The 22,555-nt window shown below is 44.2% G+C and overlaps 1 protein-coding gene across 4 annotated transcripts in view; it reads left to right on the top strand.

Annotated features, from left to right (window-relative positions):
• The window catches only part of NTRK2 (neurotrophic receptor tyrosine kinase 2), a 325,021-nt gene that overhangs the window by 130,710 nt on the left and 171,756 nt on the right, over positions 1–22,555 (top strand). The window lies entirely within an intron of this gene.

Here is a 22,555-nt window from a genome sequence, read left to right as displayed (position 1 = left end):
ACATCGGGCTCTCTGTTCAGCAGGGGCCTGCTTCCTTCCCTTCCCCTCTCTCTGCCTGCCTCTCTGCCTGCTGTGATCTCCCTCTGTCAAATAAATAAATAAAATCTTTAAAAAAAATAAATAAATAAAAAATAAACTGACTCCATGGTAAACAAGAGGGCTGATTTCCCTTTGCTTTCTTGGTTGCTTTGCACATGCTTCTTCTTGTTGTTCGTTGCAACATGAGACCAAACGTGAATGGGGCCACAGCTAACCTCTCTCATGCCACTGCAGGCTGCAGGATGCACTTCTCCACTGTTCTGGCACTTTCTGTCTAGACTCCTCCCTGGTTTTCATCTCATCCCCTCACACAGCAGGAGAAGCTCATTTCACCTTTCCTCGTCCAGACCAGAGACAGAGAGAGGGCCGCTGGAGGGATGGAACTTGTATCATCCGGCACCTTCACGGGCCAGCCTTGTGGGCTGTGCCCTTCCTGTCTAGCCAAGGTCGGGGGGACCCCCTGGGGTCCCGCAGACTGGACTCCAAGAAAACTGGGGCAGAGGTCGCCATTTCATTAAGTGTGTTCTGCTGTGTTCACACACCTGCAGTGCCCACGAGTGGTGCCGGGTTTAGTCCAGGAAGGTTAAACCAGGAAAGTTTAGTCCGGGTTTAACCTGGAAGGTTAAGGACTCTCCCAGTCAGGGAAAGAATATAATTTTCTGTGGGGTGCTGCCAGATGGAATTAAGTGAACAGAAATCCCAACCCAGAGGATGACATGAAAACAGTTGTCATAGAAGGCGGCTTTCCACTCGGGTTAGTCTGTTTCCTTGTTTCGGTCATCAGGGACAAGGGAACCCCCTGGCCATCTGATTCTGATGGTGAGATCTCTCTGGGTTTCATTCAGGCAAAAGCTACAGTGGAGTCTTGGGATGGTCATTAGCGAGCACCCGAGATAGGATGCTATTGGCTGCGTCTTAGTTTTCATGGAAAAAAAAATTGCATGAGAAATGAAGGAAAGAATGGAGATTTTAACCCCCTTTATTTTTCCATTTATGAATGGAACATAATCAAATATAAAAAAGCAAGAGATTCTGCTCACAATGTTTAGGTATATCAAATCGTCACATTGTACCCTTTAATTCTCTTACAAATTTATTTGCTAATTACACTTCAATAAAGCTGAAAAGGAAAAAATGGAAGGAGGAAAAAAAAAACTAGCAAGAGATTCCAGAGAAAGACAAATACTTGGGTTTCATTCACTTCCTGTTCAAAACCATTTGCTGTAATCCATAGGCAGTCTGTGAATCATAAGCATGTCCTGTTTTTCCCCATAATGTTCCAGGTTTTAAAGTCATTTTTTCACATTTCCTGTAAATAATGGATAATCATTTTTATTTTATTTTTAAGTGCTGTTTTAACAATGTGGATAGACCATAAATGTACTTGCTGAATTCATTCATTTTTTTTAACAAGCCAATAAAGTTTTATAATTCATCTCCATGTGTCTTGCATTCTGTGTAGGGCCTTGTATACCTCTCCTCCTCCCTCAGACACATACCATCACCCTGTGTGGCATTGACGGTGATCAAGACGAAAGGTGTCAGAAGGAAGAGTGTGAGAGATGTCACCAAGTGTTTCTGGGGAGTCCCCAACTCACGATAGTCTTGGAATACATCTTCTCTCCCTCAAAAGGGACTTTTAAAATTTCCATCATTGTGAATTATCCATTTATTGTTAACTGATTCTTGCATTGGACATGTTTTTGTTGGCTAAAAAACAGTCCTAGAAAACAAAAGTTGAAGGGAATTAAAGAAAAAAAAAAAAGAAAAAAACAAATAATGAACAACCTACTTTCTGTGGGAAAGTCCTTTGGTATTTTAAGAACTTGGAATGACCCAGGTCCTAACAAGAGGATACACTCAGTGTTCTGTCCCTCCATTCTAAGTGACATGTAGCCAAATGAACATGATGACTTGTGCTTTCATGGGAGAGAGAGAGAGAGAGAAAGACAAGTGGACATAGAGATAGGATGCCATTGAACCATAAGTGTTAACTTGGTACCCACACTTCACAGTCCTCTTGTCTCCATCCCTCAGGTTTGTCCCTTTTTTATGTTTTCCTTTTAGGGTAGGACCTAAAAAGCTAGGTTTATAAGGCTCCAGATTCATTTGAGCCTATTTTCACCTTCTGGGAAACTTGGAATGGTTTTGCACCATGTTGTAGGCTAAGGACTGGAAAAACCAATCCAGTGTGACCTGCTGTCTCATCAGCCCAAGCACACTGACCTCTTCTAAGAGTCTGGCTGGTGCTGGTGACTTGTACTTTTTCTGAACACCCTTCTAAACAGGTTTCAATGGCCATTCAGAGGTTGCATAATTATTTGAGGCAGTGGACACTGAACCCAGACTGTGCAGGTTGGAATCCCAGTTATAGTCACAAGCTAAATGACCTTGAGAAGGACATTTCATGGCTCCCTTCCTCATGAGATGACACCAATATTCATAGTACCTACCTACCCCCTCCCACCCCAGGCTGTAAATACTTGTTTCTAAGTGCATGCAACCCGAGAGTGTGCATGTTGGGGGACACTTGGTGTTGCTAATAAAATACTTTGAAGGACTTGGGTGTGCCCTCATGCTTGAGTATCCCTCAGTAAGGACCCCAGAATCACAGACTCATTTTTATGTATTGGCCATATGGTGACTGTGTGACTGCACCCACACAGTGATGGAGCCCAATGGAAGGGAACTTCACTCACTGGGTCATTCTGGGTGTGATCCAGGCTATGATGCCCTCTTGGGAGTTAGAGAGATTCCCCTTCTAGATCCCTCATTCTGCCCAAGCAGTTCTTACACATGGATTCTTTTCAGATTTGATTTTGATAAAATAAGAGCATACAATTTGTTTGGACCTATATTATGATAGCTCAGTGAGTTCAAAAGATGCTCTAGAGTTTGAGGATTCTGGAGGAAAAAGCATTGAAGGTCATATCCCCAAATTGGTCTGCCTTCTTTTCTTCTCAACGTTATTAATTCAGAATTTTTGATCATTTGAAAGGGGTTTGCATTATCTTTAACTGTTAAATCATCCATCTAAAAATCTTTGGCTATGAATAAAAATAAACGAATTGGCTGAGAGATTGTGTGAAAGAAAAGACTTGTTTCAAGTTCCCTCAAGCCTTAGAAACAAGTATTTGCAGGCAATGAGCTACAAATAACTAGATTATTCTTTTCTACTTCCTGAGGTAGTTTCTCGTAATAGCTGTGGTAGGCAATGCATGACGACCGGACTTGCTGAAGCTGCTTCACGTTGGAAGCAACGCAGTTTCATTTCTTTAAAAATATTTTGTCATTTGGGCTTTTTTCTTCTTAAATCATTTTAAACAAGTGGTATTGAAGTCTTACCAGCACCTAATTTAAGGCACTTTTGCTGTTGTTACCGCCTTTTCTAATAAGTTTTTTTTTTTCAAGATTTTATTTATTTGCGAGAGAGAGAGCATGAGAAGGGGGAGGGTCAGAGGGAGAGGCAGACTCCCTGCTGAGCAGAGAACCTGATGTGGGACTCGATCCGGGGACTCCAGGATCAAGACCTGAGCCGAAGGCAGTTGCCTAACCAACTGAGCCACCCAGGTGCCCCTCTAATACGTGTTAAAGGGAGACTGACCACAATAGCTAAATGGTAGTACTAGTTAACAGTATTGGTGTCTCACTGTATGCCCAGCACTCTGTTAAGTGCTTCCTGGATTAATTCTTGATCCTCTCAAAACTAGCCAATGCTAACATTGCTCCCATTGTCAAGGTTAAGAAACTGAAAAACAGAGGAATTGAGGAACTTGATCCAGGTTACACGAGGATTTGAACTCCAGCAGGCTGGCTAGATAGCTGGAGATTGAAATGGCTCCGCTGTATGGACTCTTGAGCAGGGCTGGGGCTGGGGTGAGGCCAGTGAGGTGCCTGGGGCACCGTCAGGGCCATGCAAATGCCCAGGAGTCGCTCCTACTGGCGCTAGAAGTTGAGCAGAGACGATTGTTTAGGAAAGTGAAATTGTAAGGTCAGCTGTGTCACCAGGGAGGCACCTGCTGCCCCAGTAAGCCCCCGGTTACTTAAACGTGCCACTGACAAAGCCCTTGTACATCTCAACTTATAAGTATGTGGCACAGTAGTGAGTTGGCACATACTTTCTAAGTCTTACTTCATGGAACACAGAGGTTGCATGAAGTATGGGCTCCTGGCTGATTAGTTCATGACAACCCAGTGCATGTTTGCTTGTCCATTGGAACTGAAGACAGAATGGTTGGTTTTGATTGTTCTGAAATGAATATTCTCACGGTTCCTGAATCCGAGTCCTTTCAGCTTCTTGGCTCTCTGGTGAGTGTCCATGAGGGAAATGGCCTCGATGGGGATGGAGGTGGTGGGTGAGGCCGGAGGGTTTGTCCGAGGACCATCCAGATGCTGGAACAAGGCGGTGGGGGAGGCCAGAGCAGCATCTTGCCTCTGAAACACAACAAGGCAGAGCAGCATCTGAGTAACTCAGTCGCTTTGACGCTCCTGTCCCGAAGATCCCGTCCAGCAGCCAGGGACTGAAAGAGACTGCCAAGGGTGTGCTCTGAGCTCCCAGGCATTTGGTCAAAGCCCGTGTCACACAGCACAAGACTCTGGGCGCCTGTGTTTACTGAATTAAAATCTCTGCCCAACCATAAGCTAATGGACAGTAAATTCTCCTCCTGTCTCCTTTTAAAATACTGTTTCCCAAGAGGAAAGGAAAAGCCTCTTCCATGTTTATTTGACACCTGTTCTTTTCTTATTAATAATCCCTATCATCCGGTGTTTAGTCTTACTGAATTGCTAAATAAAACTGTAGGTCGTGGCTGCTTGCTCTAAGGATTAGGACCCAGCTTCAGGTAAGTTCATGCAAAGACACTTGAGCTGGGGTGGGTAGTAGAGCCCCCAGCACTGTTTTACCTCCGGGGGGGATGTCCTCAGTGTTTATATGAACTAATAACGCATGTAGGGTGCTGCAGACTTTGCAAAGATGACGCCCTTGATAGGTGTTCTCTTTGCACTTGGGCTCCTGGATTTGGGGGATGGCCAGTTACCTCTCCATCACCGTCCTTCACTAAACACAGCTGAATGCTCTAGTTCTGGGGTGCTGGTGTGTTGGCTCCCTGGCGTGTTGAACCAGCCGGGTGGCTGGCAGGTGTCCGGGGGAGGAGAGGGGTCGGCATAAGCCTGCCCCCTTCCCACGCATGGAGCACGTCCCTAGCAGGGCTCATCCCTGCGCATGCGCGGTCCTGTGGCTAGACCACCTTTTCTCCTCTTCGCCATCTGCTTCCCTCGATTCTAGTGGAGGGGAAAGCCTTCCAGCCGCGGTCCGTGCCCCGTGCCTCACGCTTTCTTGTTTGTCCCTTTAATCTGCCGGTTCCTCTCCACAGCGTGTCCACATCCCTCCTTCAAACCATTTTTGGTGAGTTCCTCCTCCTGGACACGCCCCCCACTGAGACATATCCTGAATTCTTCATTATCTTGTTTCATCTGACGTCAGGTCTATTCCAAACCCAGTAAATATTTATTGTGTCAGTTACAGGCCAGACGGTGAGCCGAGCGCAGGGGGATACCACAGTCAGAGGAACAGATGCCATCTTTGGCCTCGTGGGCTGGGGTCTGACGGTAATCTCTCCAACACTGATGTCGTGATTGGCCGTACTTGATGCCTAAGAAAACAAAGATAGGAAGTTAAGTAGCTTGTCCGAAGTCACACAAATCAGATCTGTCTGCCTGTGAGATCCAGTCTTCGGGCCCTGCTGCTCTGGGGCTGGTGCTTTCCCTTTCCCTCTCGGGGGACCCCCATGGCTACAGACTCTGAGACATCCATCAGGCCTCTGCCCTTACTTTTGGTGGCTCTGATTCACCCAGTAGAAATTGGTGACAAGAATCTCCACTTTTGTCACCTATTTTCTCTTTCCCTTTTATCTTTTTTTAAAAAAAAAAAAAAAAGGTTATTATTCCCTTCTTTTTCTCTAGTTCCCTTTCCCAAGCCAAACCACACACGGAAATATGCTTTAACCTCTCCTTAATTTTCATACATTTAAGCATTTAGAATGAGTTGGGTGGAGTAATTGCACAGGAGAGAGATGGTGTGTGTGTGTGTGTGTGTGTGTGTGTGTGTGTGTATGAGAGAGAGAGGTACCAGCAAGGAAAGACATAATTCCTCTCCTCTCATTCTCTCTCTCTCTCACATCCACACACACACTCATACACAGAATATTGCATACTTTAAGCCCTGTTTGATTAAATAGGAATTTAATCCCAGTACATACACCATCTGTACCTAAATTATTGGCTTCCCAAAGCACACCATGCTGTAATGTTCCCAACCAGCTCCTTTTAAAAACTTTCCATATTGTATTTTTTGCTTTTTGTTTTTACTTCCTTATAAATAGCAAGAAGTTTTGCTGAGAAGAAATGATTACAAATCCCAAAAGGTTGGTGTTCCGTTCTGAGCTCCAAGATGTAAGGATTGAGTGGATTTCAAACTTGGCAAAATTTCTGACTTGGCAATTGCTTCCATCCTTATTTATGACAGCTTGGAAACTTCCATTTTCCAGGGCTTATAAACGATGCTGCTGATTTTGTCTCTCTTTTCTATTTTGCTGTGAATTATGAAATAGCCAGCCTGAAGGTTTCCTTTTAACATTACCCCTCATAGCAGAGTATGAGTGTGAGTGTGAGTGTGTGTGTGTGTGTGTGTAGGTGACTCTGTGTTCTTTCTTTTCTTCGTTATGAGGCACATTTTACATATCTCATGTAGGCAGTGTTCTTCCCTTTTCCTGCCTTTCCCCAAAATGACAGCCGGACATATTAAGGTCTGGGGTGTTGAGAATGAGAGCCTTGTGGTCTCCATCGTGGTCACAAAGGACTTCCTGACCACCATCTGTCCTCTAAGGGATCACATACCTCATTCCCACATGGCAATTGAACAGTTGGGATTCTGGAGCAAGACACATAACCCAGACCGTCTCTGAGTGTCCTTCCTAGAGGTGTGAACAGGTTGTGTTTAGGGGACCTCAATGCCCCCATATTCTTAATGAAAAACTATCAAAATGGAAGAACCACTGAAAACTTGCTCACCTTCTTCAGCCTTCTGCTCCCTCCTCCTCCTGCTTTTTCTTTTTCTCCTTCTCTTAACTCCTTACCCGCTTCCCCAAAGCCTGCTCATTTTAAGTTCTCTTTTTAAGTACTTTCTTCTTCGGATTCATGCAACCACACAGAAGTTGAGAGCCTCGATCCTTGGGTATAGTCGACAGATTTTGCCGAATATAGGCAGTAGGAATTTTCAAATGCAGAACGTGTCCTCTGAGAAGCAGATGCCAAGATGGGATGGAAGCTGCCAGGATTCTAATCAGGAGAAACTCTTGTGTGAGAGAAAATGGGGAAGGAGCTAGGAAAGGCAGCGAGAGCATCAGGCTACAGCGCAAGTATACCTCCCGTGAATGGGAGGGAGCGAGGTGAGGTCAAGGCCTCTGGACTCCGTGCGCCCTTCCTTAGAAGGATGGGCAAGACTGCGGGGAGGCTTGGAGCCAAGTTGGCCGTCAGAAGAGCTCCTTGGCTCCCAGGACAGGTCTGCCTTGGTATTCTGTGCCATCCCCAGTCTCCAGGGAGTGTGGACCACGTGCAAGCGAGGGGATGGATTTCAGAGCACAGATGGGTTTCAGGATGTCGTGGAGCCCTTGGTCAGTTATGCTCCCTGAAGCTGAAGGTCTGCAAAGCGCTCTTGGACAACATGCACCATCTTGTCCAACCTCCACGTAACCAACGTGCTTCATGATTGTTGCTTGCCGTCTCCCGGCCAGGCACAGTGACCCACATGTTAGTGATCCAGACCCTCCACTGGATGGCTGAGGTCCAGGGCTCAAGGGAGCCTCTGCTCCCCTAAATGACTTACAACCAGTTACATTGGTTTAAAGAGCTTCAACCATAACCATCCTGAAAAAAAAATAAAATAAAAAATAAGAAGTACAGAAACAAGGCAAGTCCATACTTTGAACTGTTTAAAATATCATCTTTGAGCTGTAGCCATCCTTTTATTTATGGCAACATGAAACAGCATCTGAAACAATGACCTTTTTTTTTGTTTCTCTCCCCTGCATACCAAAACCACAAGTGATTTTATTTCATTTCCTTGTGTGCTCCCCATCAAATTTCCTGTCACGGCTGCTCTCCTCCCCGGTTCACCTTGCTTTCAGGAGAGCGCTCGTGGCGGCGTCCATCCATCCCCTGCCAGGTCAGAGGACCCAGCTTGCAGGGGAGAAGAGCTATGCATCTGCCCACATGGTTTTCACCCCTGCTCTCCCGCAGTTACGTTGTTTTCAAGAAAAAAAAAAACGATGCCTTTTTCAGATTCAGCAGACTTCCCCGAGCACTTTCCATGGGCTCGACCCTAGGTTGGGAGCCTCAGTGACTGCAAAGACCAGCCAGGTCCTGTAGGAGGAGGTCAGTCAGTGGGCGCGTGGGCACGGGCTCACGTACTGGCACCGCTCGCTGCCCCCAGACCCCACCACTGTCTCTGTGTCAGAACGCAGGCTCGGGGCAGCCAAGTCTGATTTTTAAAGACGAGGGGAGATCTAGGTTTTTATGGGGCATGTCCCAGTTTTTCCATGTTGGCAAGATCCTTCACATTTTTTCAAGTCTCCATGAGCCAAAGTAAAATGTCTTTTGCCAGATTTTGCCTTTTGTGACTCTTCAGCTGGAGATGCTGCTCATCGCTTTTAAGATACGGTTCCTCCACAGCAGCCTGGAACAGACGCTGGGCTGCAGCCAGGTTTCCTGGAAGTAAAGGCACTGAGGGTTCATGGAGCAGGGGCTGATCAAGGGCGTGCTGTAGGGGCACCCTGCAGAGGGAGCAGAAGATGCAGGACTAGCAATGGGGCTCAGCTTACTGACATGTATCCCAGGTGCTGCTTGTGGAGATCCATGTGCAGAATTCAGATTATTTTAGACTCTGGCTACCTGTGTATCGGCCCCAGACCCCTAGTTCATCTCTCCTCTGGGACTGCATGGCTCTCCAGAGAAGGTAGGGAAGGTGGATAGGAGCTAGGAAGGAGCTCTGGAACCAGCAGCCTTCAAGACAGCCGTGCATGGGCTCTCAAAAGCTGTGGCAAGTCCCTGCTCTGAGTTCTTTCTCTTTGCTTAGTTTGCCGGTTGTTCATCTGAGATGCAGGCGGAGTTTGGGGTGCTCCATCCTGTAATACTGAGTTCTAGGCCTGCGACCCATGGCCGTCCTGACCCTGGCCAGGGGGGGAACAGGCCAGTGGTTTGTATATCTTGCCTGATTCAAGATAAGGGTGGCAGTTATCTACCTCGTAGGGTGACTCAGAGCATTTCATGGGAAAAGTATGGTGGGTAGGCAGGACAGGATATGTTGTAGGTACTCAATAAATAATAAAGAGTACAGGATTTCCTTTGGAAAGTTTAAAGTATTCATATGTTTCATTTAAATACCCTCTCGACTCCAACCAGATCCCCTTGAAGGAAAGCCATCAGGTAGGGAGAGAAGGCAGAAGCTACAGCACCACCTGCTAATGACCATCCCTGGAGTCTGAGGGTCCCAGAGACAAAAAAAAAGTTTGTTTGTTTGTTTGTTTGTTTGTTTAAACAGAATCCACCACGTGTGCTCACACAACCCTTGCCCTGTGTCCTGTGCCCTGGCCCACACCTTGTCCATCCTTCCACACCTCTGCACTAGCCAGGATGTCGTCCTTGTCTTTACTTCTTGAATGCATGCTGTCCTGAAATCAAGCTACATCTTTCTCCCAGCTATCTTCATTTTCTTTTCTTTTTAAAAAAATTTTATTTGTTTATTTGAGAGGGTAAGAGGGAGAGAGAAAGGGAGAGAGAATCTGAAGCAAACTCTACTGGGCACAGAGCCTGATGCTGGGCTCGATCCCCTAGCTGCCCCAATCTTGACTTGAGCTGAAACCAAGAGTTGGACATCTAACCAACTGAACCCCCCAGGTACCTCCCTCCCTGCTGTCTTTCGAACCCACCAGGTGTTCTCCACCCCCACCCCCTCCCACCCAGCCTTCCTTAAGGCTGTCTGTATTTGTCTGGGGCAGACTGGTTTCACTCTTGTCACCACGCTCATCAACTTGGTGAGTCCAACATTTTCCTCCTAAAACACAGACTTGAGGGAGTCGCTCAGCCCTGGACTCAGCACTACTCTGACAACTGACGCAGCTACGTAGATCAAGTCCATACTCCTCAAAATGGGGCTCCAAACTCCAGAACATTCTTGCTCCAGCCTGTCTTTTCTACCACGCCTTCCCATCCACCACCACCTCTGTGCTTCCCCAAACCTCTGGCTATACTGAGTTTGACCCTCTTCCTCCCTCCACCTGGTATATTCGTGTGTCAAAGTCCTGTCACTTGTTGATTGGGTGACCTTGGATTTGGCACTTTGCTTTCCAAGTCCCAAATCCTTCCTCAGAGAGATAAGGGTGGCAGTTATCTACCTCATAGGGTGACTCAGAGCATTTCATGGGAAAAGTATGGTGGGTAGGCAGGACAGGATATGTTGTAGGTACTCAATAAATAATAACATTATGAGGATGGTCATGACTACTGTCCCTTTCCAAAGCCCAGCTTCACTCCTGCCTCCCTTCTAGAAGCTTCCCCAAGACGGCCCATATGGAAGTGACACCTTCCTTCCTATTCTCCCATAATAGTGTTGTGCTGTCTTTGATTATCTAGTGGGTCTTCTATGGCTGCATAAAGCGTCACACACCATTCCTATCTGAGGATGCCCATGCTTTTAAAGCAGGAAATGAAATATATATAATTCTTAGTTGGGTTCACTTTGATTTTCTGAAAAAAGCCTAGATATCAGTCTTGTTTGGAAATGGGGAGTCTTTTATTAGGAGACTGCGTGTCAACCTGAGATGCGTGTCACTGGACCCTGTTAGGGTCCTGAATGCAGCCCTATTGCAACGAAGAACAAGATAGGTTAAGTTTTCTGGGGGACTCCATATGTCAGCCTGGGAGTATTGTGATGTATTAGTCTCCTAGGGCTGCGATAGCAGAACGTCACACACTTGGTGGCTTACAGCAACAGAAATACATCCCTCCACAGGCCAGAAGTCAGAAATTGAAGTGTTGGCAGGATTGGTTCCTTCTGGAGGGTCTGAGGGCAAATCTGTTCTAGGCCTCTCCTAGCTTCTGGTGGCAGGTGGCAATTCTTGGCATGGCTGGGCTTGTAGATGTGCCACCCCAGTCCCTGCCTGTCTTCACATAGCCTACTTTCTGTGCCTCCATGTCCTCACCTCCTCTTAGAAGAATAATTATCATTGGATTTATGGCCCATCCGATGTCTGGAATGTTCTCACCTTGAGATTCTTACTTCTGCCAAGACTCTTTTCTTCTAAATAAGAACCTCTTCACTGGTGTCAGGGGATATAATTGGAAATATCTTTTTTTTTTTTCTTTTTTGAGGCTACTACTGAACCTACTACATTTGAGAACAGGGATTATGTAAGAGCCGGGAGACAGAACCTCTCACACACATAGTTTAGGTGACAAGTCCCTCCAGTCCCTCTGGCCAATGTTGTGGACCTGGTCATTAACCTCTCTAAGTCTCCGTTTCCCTTTCTATAAAATAAGGATAATAATGTCTAGCACACAGCTTGCGAGGATTCGTTAAGAATGGATACATCAGCATATAGTGGATTTGTGATGTGGCTACTATCTATCGTGATTCCCACTGCTCATTCAGTCACTGAACAGAAATTTAAAGCTCGGGCCATCGAGGTAAAAGAGATGTATCACAGGGCCCTGCATCATACTAGTACTTAGAAAAGTTTCCCTGTTTGTTGAATGAATAAACAAGTGATCTGAAGCCTATCAGAAGTACTTGCTTTGGTCAAGCCTTTGGTATAGCTTTCTGCCTGCAGGATGAATGACAATGCCAGACCTTTAAAGGAAGATCATTTGGGGGGCTAGTCCTTAAAACCCTTAATGAATATTACCACATAGTCATTTTGCTTCAGCAGCCTGCCTATGTGGCCACGAACGTGGGTTCTGTGAGGTGTTCATGTCAAAGGCAACAGAGTGTCTCAACTAAAGAAAAAACTTACTGCACAGAGCGAGGTAGAAAATTGAAATGCCTTTAGCGTCCAGGCAGGCCAGACAGTCCGGGTTGGGGAGCCCCTTGGAGACTGTGCCCTTATTTAAAGAGGGCAGCTGCTCCCCATTCATTAATTCAACCATAATTCAGTATTCATTTATTCAACTCAGAATGCCCTCCACTGTCCTTGGTGCTGAGGACACAGGGTTGAACAAGGCGAACACCTTGTCTTCAAGGAGCTTCTGTTCCATGAACCCAACTCCAGTTGCCACATGAAATCCAAGCCTATCACTGGGTCAGCACTTGAAAGAGAAGATGCCAGAATTTTATGTGTGAGTTCCTGCCTCCTCAATGTTGGCCAGCTCTGTACGCTTTTAAAAGAATACCGTACAGGCCAGAGAGGAATGTGTCTCTTGACCCAGTTGAGCCTGCAGGCAGCTCATTTGTGACCCTTGGAGTGACCTATCATGACCGTTGCCTTAAGAAGCATTAATCCAGTGTCGGATTTTAAGCTAATTCTCATTTTTCCTGACCTCTTTGGAAGTTGCTATGGTTACCGCATGTTGTTTATCTCCTCCCAGATTGAATGATTCTTTGGTGCCTCATCCTTGTATTTTCAGGTGAGCTAACCTCCATCTCTCAGCTTTTTCTTTCTAATTCCGCCTCCAAGTCTTTGATTACTCTTTGTACTCTCTCAGGCTTCTCGAAAGGCTCTGAGCCTGTCGTCTGGCCCTCAACCCATGCCCCGAGGGTCAGAATCTAGCCCAAACTCTTAACTGCTCCTGGCTTAGTCTGCTTTTAAGCCTCCCTTTCTGCTTGGCCATCCAATTTTCCTGGCTTCTGGGTTGCACTGACTCCCAACCTTAGGTGTGATATTAATTTCTCTCAGAGGGACATGGGTTTAATAGATTTTTTTAATTAACATTTTGTAATATTGGAAACGTCATGCTTTATGGCAGACTGATACAAATGTCTATAATTACATTTTTGGCACTAAATCTTGGGAATAGTCTAGAAGTGTTTGTTTTAACCCCTTCCTAAAATGTTCTGATTTATGGGCAGGCCTCTTTACACACACCTCTAGCGGGCTCAGTTGTCATGGCAACCCAGAACATCATTTGTCAAAGAGCTATAACTTCACTCGATGTTGAAGCTAAAAATTTATCTTTTAGGATTTATTTTTATGACAGGGAAATTTTGTATTTCCATAGATCTGCTTGCAGTCAGGGAGATTCAGGCTTCAGGGGAAGATTTTCGAGAGAATAAGACAAATCTCTTACCACCCTTCCCTTCCAAACAGATGAATTCTCTTAGCCATTCCAAAGAGAACTCTAATGCACTCATTAGTATCCTCCCCGAAGTAGAATTATCCCCCTTGAGTCTCTACCTCAATATGATTTTTGTTGCTTAAAAAAAAATTGAAGTACAATCTTTTTATTGCATGACTTTTTTTTTTTTTTTTTTGGCTAACAGAGCTCAAAGACAGAAAAGAAAGAACATGTCTGTCAATCTCTTCTACGTGCTGAAGAAGAGTAAGATATTTAGTTATTGTATTTACTTGTGTGATCTGTGATTCAGGGACTGCAAACTGAAGGCCAGGAAAATATATCCATCAGTGTAGGGGGTCCCTGGGGACTTTGCAGAGCCAGCCCAAAGATGGTTACTTCTTTCTTTCTGGCGACAGAATGTGGGCCATTCTGCAGGATTGTCTGTTTCATGTTATTTTTTTAAGAACTCAGAGATCAGTATTTTTATATGAAATTCCCTAATTTTTAAAATGCTGGCAGATCATGTATTTTTTCTTTTTTTTTTTTTTCTCTCTCTGTCTCTCTTTTTAAAGATTTAATCAATTATTTGAGAGAGGTAGAGAGTGAGAGACAAGTGGGAGGGGCAGAGGAAGAAGGAGAGAGAATCTCAAGCAGACTCCCCACTGAGCACAGAGCCCAATAGGAGCTCTATCTCACGACCCTGAGATCACAACCTGAGCTGAAACCAAGAGTGGGATGCTCAACTGACTGAGCCACCCAGGCACCCCTAGTTTTTTGTTTTTAAACAACATCATGGTCAAAGCACATCTGGGGCAAGTTCACCCTATGAACCCCCCAGGTGGCATTTCTGCCCCAAACCATACCACCCAATAGCTGAGAATGGCTTTGTTTCCTATAATGAAACAATCTATAATTCAGTTTTATTTTCATGTTCTTTTTTGGATCTGACTTGTTAAAAATGTTCCTTCTGTTGGCCTCACTAGAGGTGATGTTCCAACCCTTTGCATGTTGGGACGCTCTTTGGCTCCAGACCTGGCATAAGAGGAAGCTGATGGTAGATATGTTTCAAAGACCCACATAGGCCATACGCTTCTCTCTGACATTCCAAGATAGACGATGTGAACCATCAGATACCTTCTGGGATTGCTCACGGATTTATGATTCTCTCCTTTTGCCTTTGATGGATGGCGTAGCTTAATCCTGGTCGCTAAGACCCATGTTTTTCTTTTGTATTGGGAAATCCTGGGTGGCCTCCTGCCTATCCATAACAAATAGCAAGAGTTTTTTTTTTTTTTCTCACTGAATTTGAGAGTGTTTTGTTTCCCATTTACCAGAGGGGAAAACACTAGGCATTTGGGGGAATATGCCATCAGCAACATCTGGAGGCCAAGCTGATCCGGAATAGGAATGGTTTGCGGAACACTCACCAAGCCCACGTTCCGTCACATTTAAGACATTATGGGCTTCATGTAAAATTATGCTGAACATGGGAACTCAGAGTGACTGGCAACCACTGCTGCCAAGGGCGCTTTGCGTTCCTCAGACCCCATTGTCATCTGGTCTTTCTGGCCTTTTCCAGCCCCTTCCACGCCCTCTGGGCTCAAGCCCCACCAAGAGTCCCTGCCCATCCCCAGTTACCTTCATGCTCTTGAGCAGTGTCCTGTACCTGGAAGGTTTTACACCATCTCATCATGTTCATACCCAGGGGGGTTTTATGGGGTCCTTAACTTCTCATTTCGAGATGTTGGATAGAAGTGTGGCAGACGCAGGCCCCCAAAAAGTAGCTCTGAGAAGCTGGCTCCAGGGAGGGGCTCCTTGCTGCATTCCTTCCTTCATAGCATGCTTCTGTGAGCAGCCTATGGGTTTTTTTTCGTGTTGTTTTGTTTTCATCGTTCTTTGAGCTGTTCTTAGTGAACAAAAGAGAAAGAATGTGCTATAATTAAGGTAGAGTCTCCCGCAAATATGCGCCCACCCTGTTTAATCTTTAAAGCTATTCTCAGTATTATAAGATGAAGTTTTTTTAAATGGCTATCCAGTGGTAATGAACTAATTCTGGTGCCCTTACTCTGTGTTTACTTCTTTTCCCAAGAGATTTAGCAAATTATGCCGGCAATGTGTTTTTTAACAAATATATAAAGTACAAAGAAAGAAGTAAAAATTTCCTGTAATGCTTTCAACCAAGGAATACCTTACCTTTTTACCCCAGTACCTTTCTATGTATATAATCATTACATAGGTGAAATAATAGTGCCTATAAATATTTTTATTTCCTAGTATGGGTACTGAACAGTATATGCTGAAGATTTCTTTAGGGAGTTAGTATTTCCCAGAACTTAGTCTTTTCGTGGCATTGTAACATTTCACCCTGTGACTAAACCATAATGTATTTAATCATTTCCTAGTATGGGACTTTTAAAAAATTCCAATTTCATTATTAAAAATAACAACATAATGGGCATCTTTGTCCATCTCTCTGTTCCCCTTGGCACTAATTTCAGACATACAGTTTCTCATGAAGTTCTGAATATTTTTAAGACCTTTATAACACATGGCCAGTTTACTTTTAGAAATATTGGCTAATTTGCAGCCATACCAGAAATGTTTAAGAAAGCCCATCTCTTAGTCCCTTTGTTAACACTGAGATTTGTTAATTTTTTCCCCTAGTCTTGGCTTTAGTATTTATATGATGTTTGGTATACATGTCCACCTGTGGTTGAGTATGTTCGTGTGAGTATGTGTGTGTGTGTTCACTTCCAGTAAGAAAGAACAACATGTCCAGTCTTTTTAGGGCTGTGGTATGTTGGACGTTCCCCAAGAGAGGCCTTTACCATGTCCCAGACAGAACTTTAAGTGCTTTGGGTATGCCAACTCCTTCCTGGTACCTTCTTAACAGTCCTATGGGGTCCGAGAGTAGTAGTAGAGATGACTAATAGTAGATACTATTATTCCCAGTTTCAAAAGATGGAACCTGAGGCCCAAGGAGGCTTCATCACTTTCTAGAGGTCATAGAGCTAATTAATTGTCACAGCCAACATTCAATCCAGGCCTTCTGTCTCCAGAGAAGATGCTCCTATCCATTCCTGGATTGCTTCCTGCTACTGTGAGGGAGAAGAAGAGCCCTCAGGGCCTAGGCCAGGCAGTGGACATGAAACCATGTTTGGTCAACACAGCTGCTCACAGGATGGAAACAAACCTCGCAGATTCTAATGGTTCTCTTTTCTTTATTGATGGGGGAGTTGGTGCAGGTCCCAGAGGAATATACTTCTGAGAAAGCAAGATATTTTAGCTCTAACATGAAAGTCTTTCATAGTCTCAGAAAACAAAATTTGTACATTATTCTTCATAGTAAGGCTGAAATTGATGCCAAAAGATTCAGAAGTTGCATTCATTGCTACGTCCAGAAAACACAGTTGATTTGGAAATGCAAAGTTGTTCATGTTTTCCAGTCATGCTGAACTTCGGAACGTGAATTCAATGACCTTGATACTCTTGTATTCTTGTCACCTCTGTTGTGCTCCCTTTAAGTTGAAACAGTGGGTTTCATTGATTCTTGCTTATAGGCTTGAGATGTATTAATGATCCCAATTTAATCCAGGACATAGGCTTTTGACATCCGCCCAATGATATTGGGCATTTCAAAAGGATACAGAGACATAAGACTTACCTTCAAGGTGTTTATAATATCACAGGGAGTTTTAAGTTTACAAAACAGATACAGCAAGAGAGAATAAGATAGACACCATTAAAGAGATTCAAAGATGCACGGGGTTATAGTGATTACTTGCTTTGTGGAGATCAAGAGAAGGACTCGTGGGGAAGCTGACATTTCTGCCAGCCCTGGAAGAGGGGTAAAATGTGTAATTGATGGAGGTGAGGGGCAACCTGGGTGGACATGCCAGGGAAGGGGAGAAGCAGAAGCAGCCAAGGCCCACTGTGTCCCATGATGAGCTACTGTTCTAGCATGCATTAGAAATATCATGTTATTATCTATAGCTCTGGCTTTGTTGAAGGATGCAGGGGATCCACCCCAGTCCTTGGTTTTCTTGTTGAGACCATGAGGTAATAATAAGTGAATTATTATCCCCAGCTGGGTGGAGGAGGGCGCCAGGGGCAGAGGGGCCCACAGCCCCAGCTGTGGTCTGCATCAGGACCAATGTGTCTGAGCGCCCACTCCCATCTTGGGCCTTGCATGGTGGTGGCATTGGTTTGGGGTGAGGGGCAGGAATCTTCCCCACTCAAAAATCTTTCCACCTGGTTGTAAAGCACACTGAAGTTGAGAGCCACTGGGACGCACACTAGCTTCAGAAAATAGGAGTCCCTGGGGACCCAGTACTGGGAATCAGGTGATTCTTATGAGCAGTGATGTCTGAGAACAACCCGGATTGGCTAATTAACCTCATGCTTTTAGTGCTTTCTATGAAAAAAGAAAGAAAAAAGAGACACTCATACCCACAGGTATTAAAGTGAACATCTAATCCATTTCTGACACTTGGATTTTGAGGATATATGTGTATTTGGGGCTTTAACACTGAGGTTTACTGGAATGGTTCTCATCTGGGAAACTTTGAAAACTCCACCTGCTTTGCTTGCCTCCAGGCCAATTAAATAAGGCTGTCTATGGGGTGGGAACTTAGCGTTGATGTTTTTACCACCCCCGTAACTCCCCCCATCCCCTGCCAAGATGATTCCAGTGTGCAGGAGGGTTGAGAACAGCAGGAGAAGGCCCAGGTGAGGATGTGCACAAAGGCGGCTCCACAGTTTGCTTTATTTGAGTTTCCCTTCCGCTCAAGCAGCTTGCTGCATCTCCACGGCCCCTTCTGTCCGAGGGTTATACCCTCACTGCCCCAGAAATCCAGATCAGCTCAGAGAAGTTGACATTTTCTTACAGAACTTGACAAAATATGGTGGGGGAACCTATCAAGAACCCATCAAGAGTAATGTTGTTGGGGCACCTGGGTGGTTCAGTCGGGTAAGCATCAGACTTTTGATTTGCACATGGGTCACGGCCTCAGGGTCCTGGGATCCAGCCCTGCATCAGGCTCTGCACTCAGTGGTGAGTCTGCTTAAGGAATTCTCTCTCTCTGCCTCTTCCCACACCTTTCTCTCATTCTCTCTCAAAAATAAATAAATAAATCTTAAAAAAAAAAAAAGCAATGTTGCCAGATTTAGTAAGTAAATACAAGATGCTCAGTGAAGTTTGAATTTCAGATAAACAACAAATGATTTTTTTTTTAGTATAATTATGTCCAATGCAATATTTGGGAAATGCTTACACAAAATATTACTTCTTGTTGATCTAATATTCAAATTTCACTGGGCATCCTGTATTTATCCTACCTATAAAGGAAGTTAAATCAAATCCAAATTAATTTAAAGTGGCAGGTTTCTGATTCTGCAGCTGACCGTGGTGTCCAGCTTTGCATTCCTGTGACCCCTGGAGCCGGCCTCCAGGATAATTATTCCCGAACCCCAGAGCATTCGTAGTTCTTCACTAAGCCTCTGTTTACAAGGGGGGAAACAACTTTAGACCCCACCACATGAAGTTAGCCCCGATATCATCTTGTCCCTTGATTATCAAGGTCACCATTTAGCCTTGAGCATCTAGGAAGCATTTGGGTTGTCCTGCTCACTTTCCTTTTCTAATTTGACGCAAGTTTTTCATGTGGAGCCAATGTAACATGGGCCTCATCTTTCCTAGCTCATGTTATTAGCTCTGCCCCCTTTTGAGCCTTCTAGGATTCCAAGAGGGATAGGGAAGGAGAAGAATAACTGTGAGATTCTCTGACTCATGCCCCATGGTGTATGGAATATCCTTATGGGCATGGATCAGTACCTTCACACAGACCCTCTAAGGGCTCCGTGCTTAGTTTAGTGCTCTGCTGTCAACACTTTGAATGCTTGATTTATGGACAAGGGTCCTGCATTTAATTTAGCACTGGCCACTGCAAATTATGTCACTGGTCAAGCTCATACTAGAGCACATATGCAAAATAGATCAAGAGTAGTGGCCTCCTTGCTAAGACAGGAGTTTTTTTTTGGCTGATAGCAGGTATGGGTAGGTGGTATTCCTTTGGCAGGGGAACCCTAGAACAGTTTCTTATGCATCCCCCCCCACACACACTCTTCCAGATGTGCTTGCCCTCAGAAAGACTTCCACAACTCAACTCAACGAGACATAGTTGCATACTCCCAGGCATTTCATCTGAGTGTTTGGATAAGGTAGATGTCTTTTAGAGTGGCATCTAGTAGTTGTCACCATTTGTCAATCAACAACTACTGAGTACCTGGCCTGAAAAAGGCAACCTTCCTTCACCTGCCCCATCGTCATTATCAATCATCACAGTAGATGTATACAAGGTCCATCCATGCCTGGCTCTGCCCTGAGAGATGGAGCACGCTAAGCTATATTCTGTCCATGAAAATATCCTGACTCTGAAAGATAGCCATTGCTCCCTTTGGAACAGTGAGCTTCTTCGCACCAAAGAAGTGTCTTTCCATCAAGAGCTAGAACTCGGGGATCATTTTTCTGGCACCTGCCACCATGAGGTTCAGACAGAGGTAACAACAAGCCTACAGAGATCGAAAGTTGATGCATTGGGTTGGCAGAAAATGCCAGTTGTTCCCTCACCTCCTTTATAATATCGAGTCATAAAATTCTCCGAGATCACTGCTTCCCACCATCGGTGCTGAAGATACTCTTGTGGCTAATGGCAACACAAGGCTGTCCTGGGGAAGACAGCTGATTGGAAATTATTTGGAAATCATGTATGGCGAGTCCTTTGGGAAAATATGATATATGGAAGTGATGTAAGTCATTGTTCTTGTGTACAGTTTCTAGAGCCTGCTTGTGGTAGTTTCAGGATCTCCCCCTGCAATGCCAGCAAACTGTAATCTAATAGAAAACTCAAAACAATTGACAAGATGTAACAGCTCCAGAAACATAAGGAGGCCCTCATGGTTGAGGTGTGAGACAGGAATTAATATCTTGTGCCGTGTGCCAAAGATCCCATCACATCTTGGGGCCATCCTCGGGCCAAAAACCTCAAAGAAATATAGTTTTATACCATTTGAACACATGCCATAGTTCCACTCTTTGCCAAAAACGTTTTGAGTGAGCCTTATGGTAGAAGTAAAATCATTAAAATGTGCTGACATATTTCGAATGTTTTATTAAATAGAACAGCTACTTTTCAGATATTTAAGGCCAATTACTTGATTTGAGGTAGGAAACCATCACTAGGTATACAGAAGGGCAAGTCAAGGGCAGCCCTTCCCCGGGTCTACCTAGCCCATTTCCCCCAACAGCTGGTTGGAAATTGATGGTTATGTTGATGTTTTCATCTGAAGGAAGTAGCCTTGCAGGGAACTGGAATATCTTGAATTAAGGAAGATGCTCTTGGAGAGAATTGAGTAAATTGGTTACCAAGAACCCACCAGGGACTTGGGAGCATGAAAGTTACTATAGGAGATGATGTGAGGAGTGAGAAAAGTCTGGGCCTTCAAGCGACTTGTATTCCAATTGAGAGAACAAATTGATTGCACTATTAGATCACACTAGAATGATATGTGATTCTTTTCTAGCATAAATTAATATTATTACAGTTATACAGAAACATGCTTTCTATCCCAAACCCCTGGAAATGGATGCTTTGGATCTGGGGACTCTGGATTTTAGAAATGGAATATGGTTTTTATAGTGAATGTTACCACTACGTCCAGTGGGGCCAAGGGGAGTTCTTTTTTTTCTTTTTTTCTTTTCTTAAGATTTTATCTATTTATTTGAGAGAGAGAACATGAGAGGGGAGAAGGTCAGAGGGAGAAGCAGACTCCTCGCAGAGCTGGAACCCTGATGCAGGACTCGATCCTGGGGGGTCTGGGATCATTACCTGAGCCGAAGGCAGTGGCCCAACCAACTGAGCCACCCAGGCGCCACCCACGGCGAGCTCTTTGTAGTTGTCTTCAGTGGGATTTCTGCACTGAGTCTGACGACTAGTTACACTAACTGGAATTAATAGTCTCCAAATAGCCTCACAGCACTTTGGGTCAGGTTTTAGTACCAAATGAGGGAAAGGGAGAGAAAGAGAGTAGCAAGCAGTCTCCATGCTTGGTGTGGAGCCTGACATGGGCCTCAAACTCACAGCCCTGAGAGGATGACCTGAGGTGAAATCAAGAGTCAGACGCTTAGCTGACTGAGTTACCCAGGCTCCCCTGGAGAGGACTTTTAGACAGAAAAGTAAAACTTCAGAAAACCTTCTGATACCCTAATTATAAAAGAATAACCCCATGCTACGGTGATAAGCTCAGAAAGCAGTGACAAAGCCCAAGTCACAAAATAAAATTCAGTTCTCTTCACTTGGTTTATGTGTTGACAAAGTTAAGTAACTCATCTTCTAAGAATTGGTAGACTAAGAAGAAAAAAGTACCTCATTTGTGCAATAAAGATGCCATGTGTTTATGTTCATTTTCCCCCCAGTTTCATTGAGAAGTAATTGCCTTACCTCACTGGACAAGTTTAAGGAGACCAGCATGGTGGTTTGATCTACATGTATTGTGAAATGATGATCACACGAGGTGCAGCTAACATCCTTCTTCTCACATAGATAAAATAAACAGAAAAGAAAAAAAACAATTCCTCCTTGTGATGTTAAGGAATAAGTTTAGAATATGTTTAATATAGTTTTATACTCTGGAAGTATTCTATAGGCATCATGATTCCAAAACTTATTTTTTATATAAAAAATGAGATAAACCTGTCAGAATGTTAATAATTATGGGATGTGGGACTACAGGCAATTTTCATTTTCTTTTTTATACTTTCTGCATTTTTCAAATGTCCTAAGCAAAAGCCAAGCTCGTGTTTTATCATGCAAAAAGTTATTCAAAAGCTTTTGTGGAAAAAACCTTAATACCAGAGGAATGAATTTACCTACCTAGTATTACTTTTCTTCCCATAATGTGAACTATTTTGTGAACTCTTTTTGAGGATATATAAAGTAAAAGAAATAATGGTTTATTTACTCAAAATAGACAGTCCTAATATTTAAAATAGATCAAAGATAGCACTGTTTACCTCTGCTTCATTGATTAAAAGACATTTGAAATTTTGCAAAGAAGCCTTAATGATTTTTTTTTTTTCATAATGTTTTGCTATAAGACTTGGCTTCAGTTTCTCGAACAGAGGAAATGCCCAGAT

Source organism: Mustela lutreola, chromosome 12 (genome assembly GCF_030435805.1).
Source record: "Mustela lutreola isolate mMusLut2 chromosome 12, mMusLut2.pri, whole genome shotgun sequence".
NCBI lineage: Eukaryota > Metazoa > Chordata > Mammalia > Carnivora > Mustelidae > Mustela > Mustela lutreola.
This window is presented reverse-complemented; position numbering and strand designations above follow the sequence as displayed.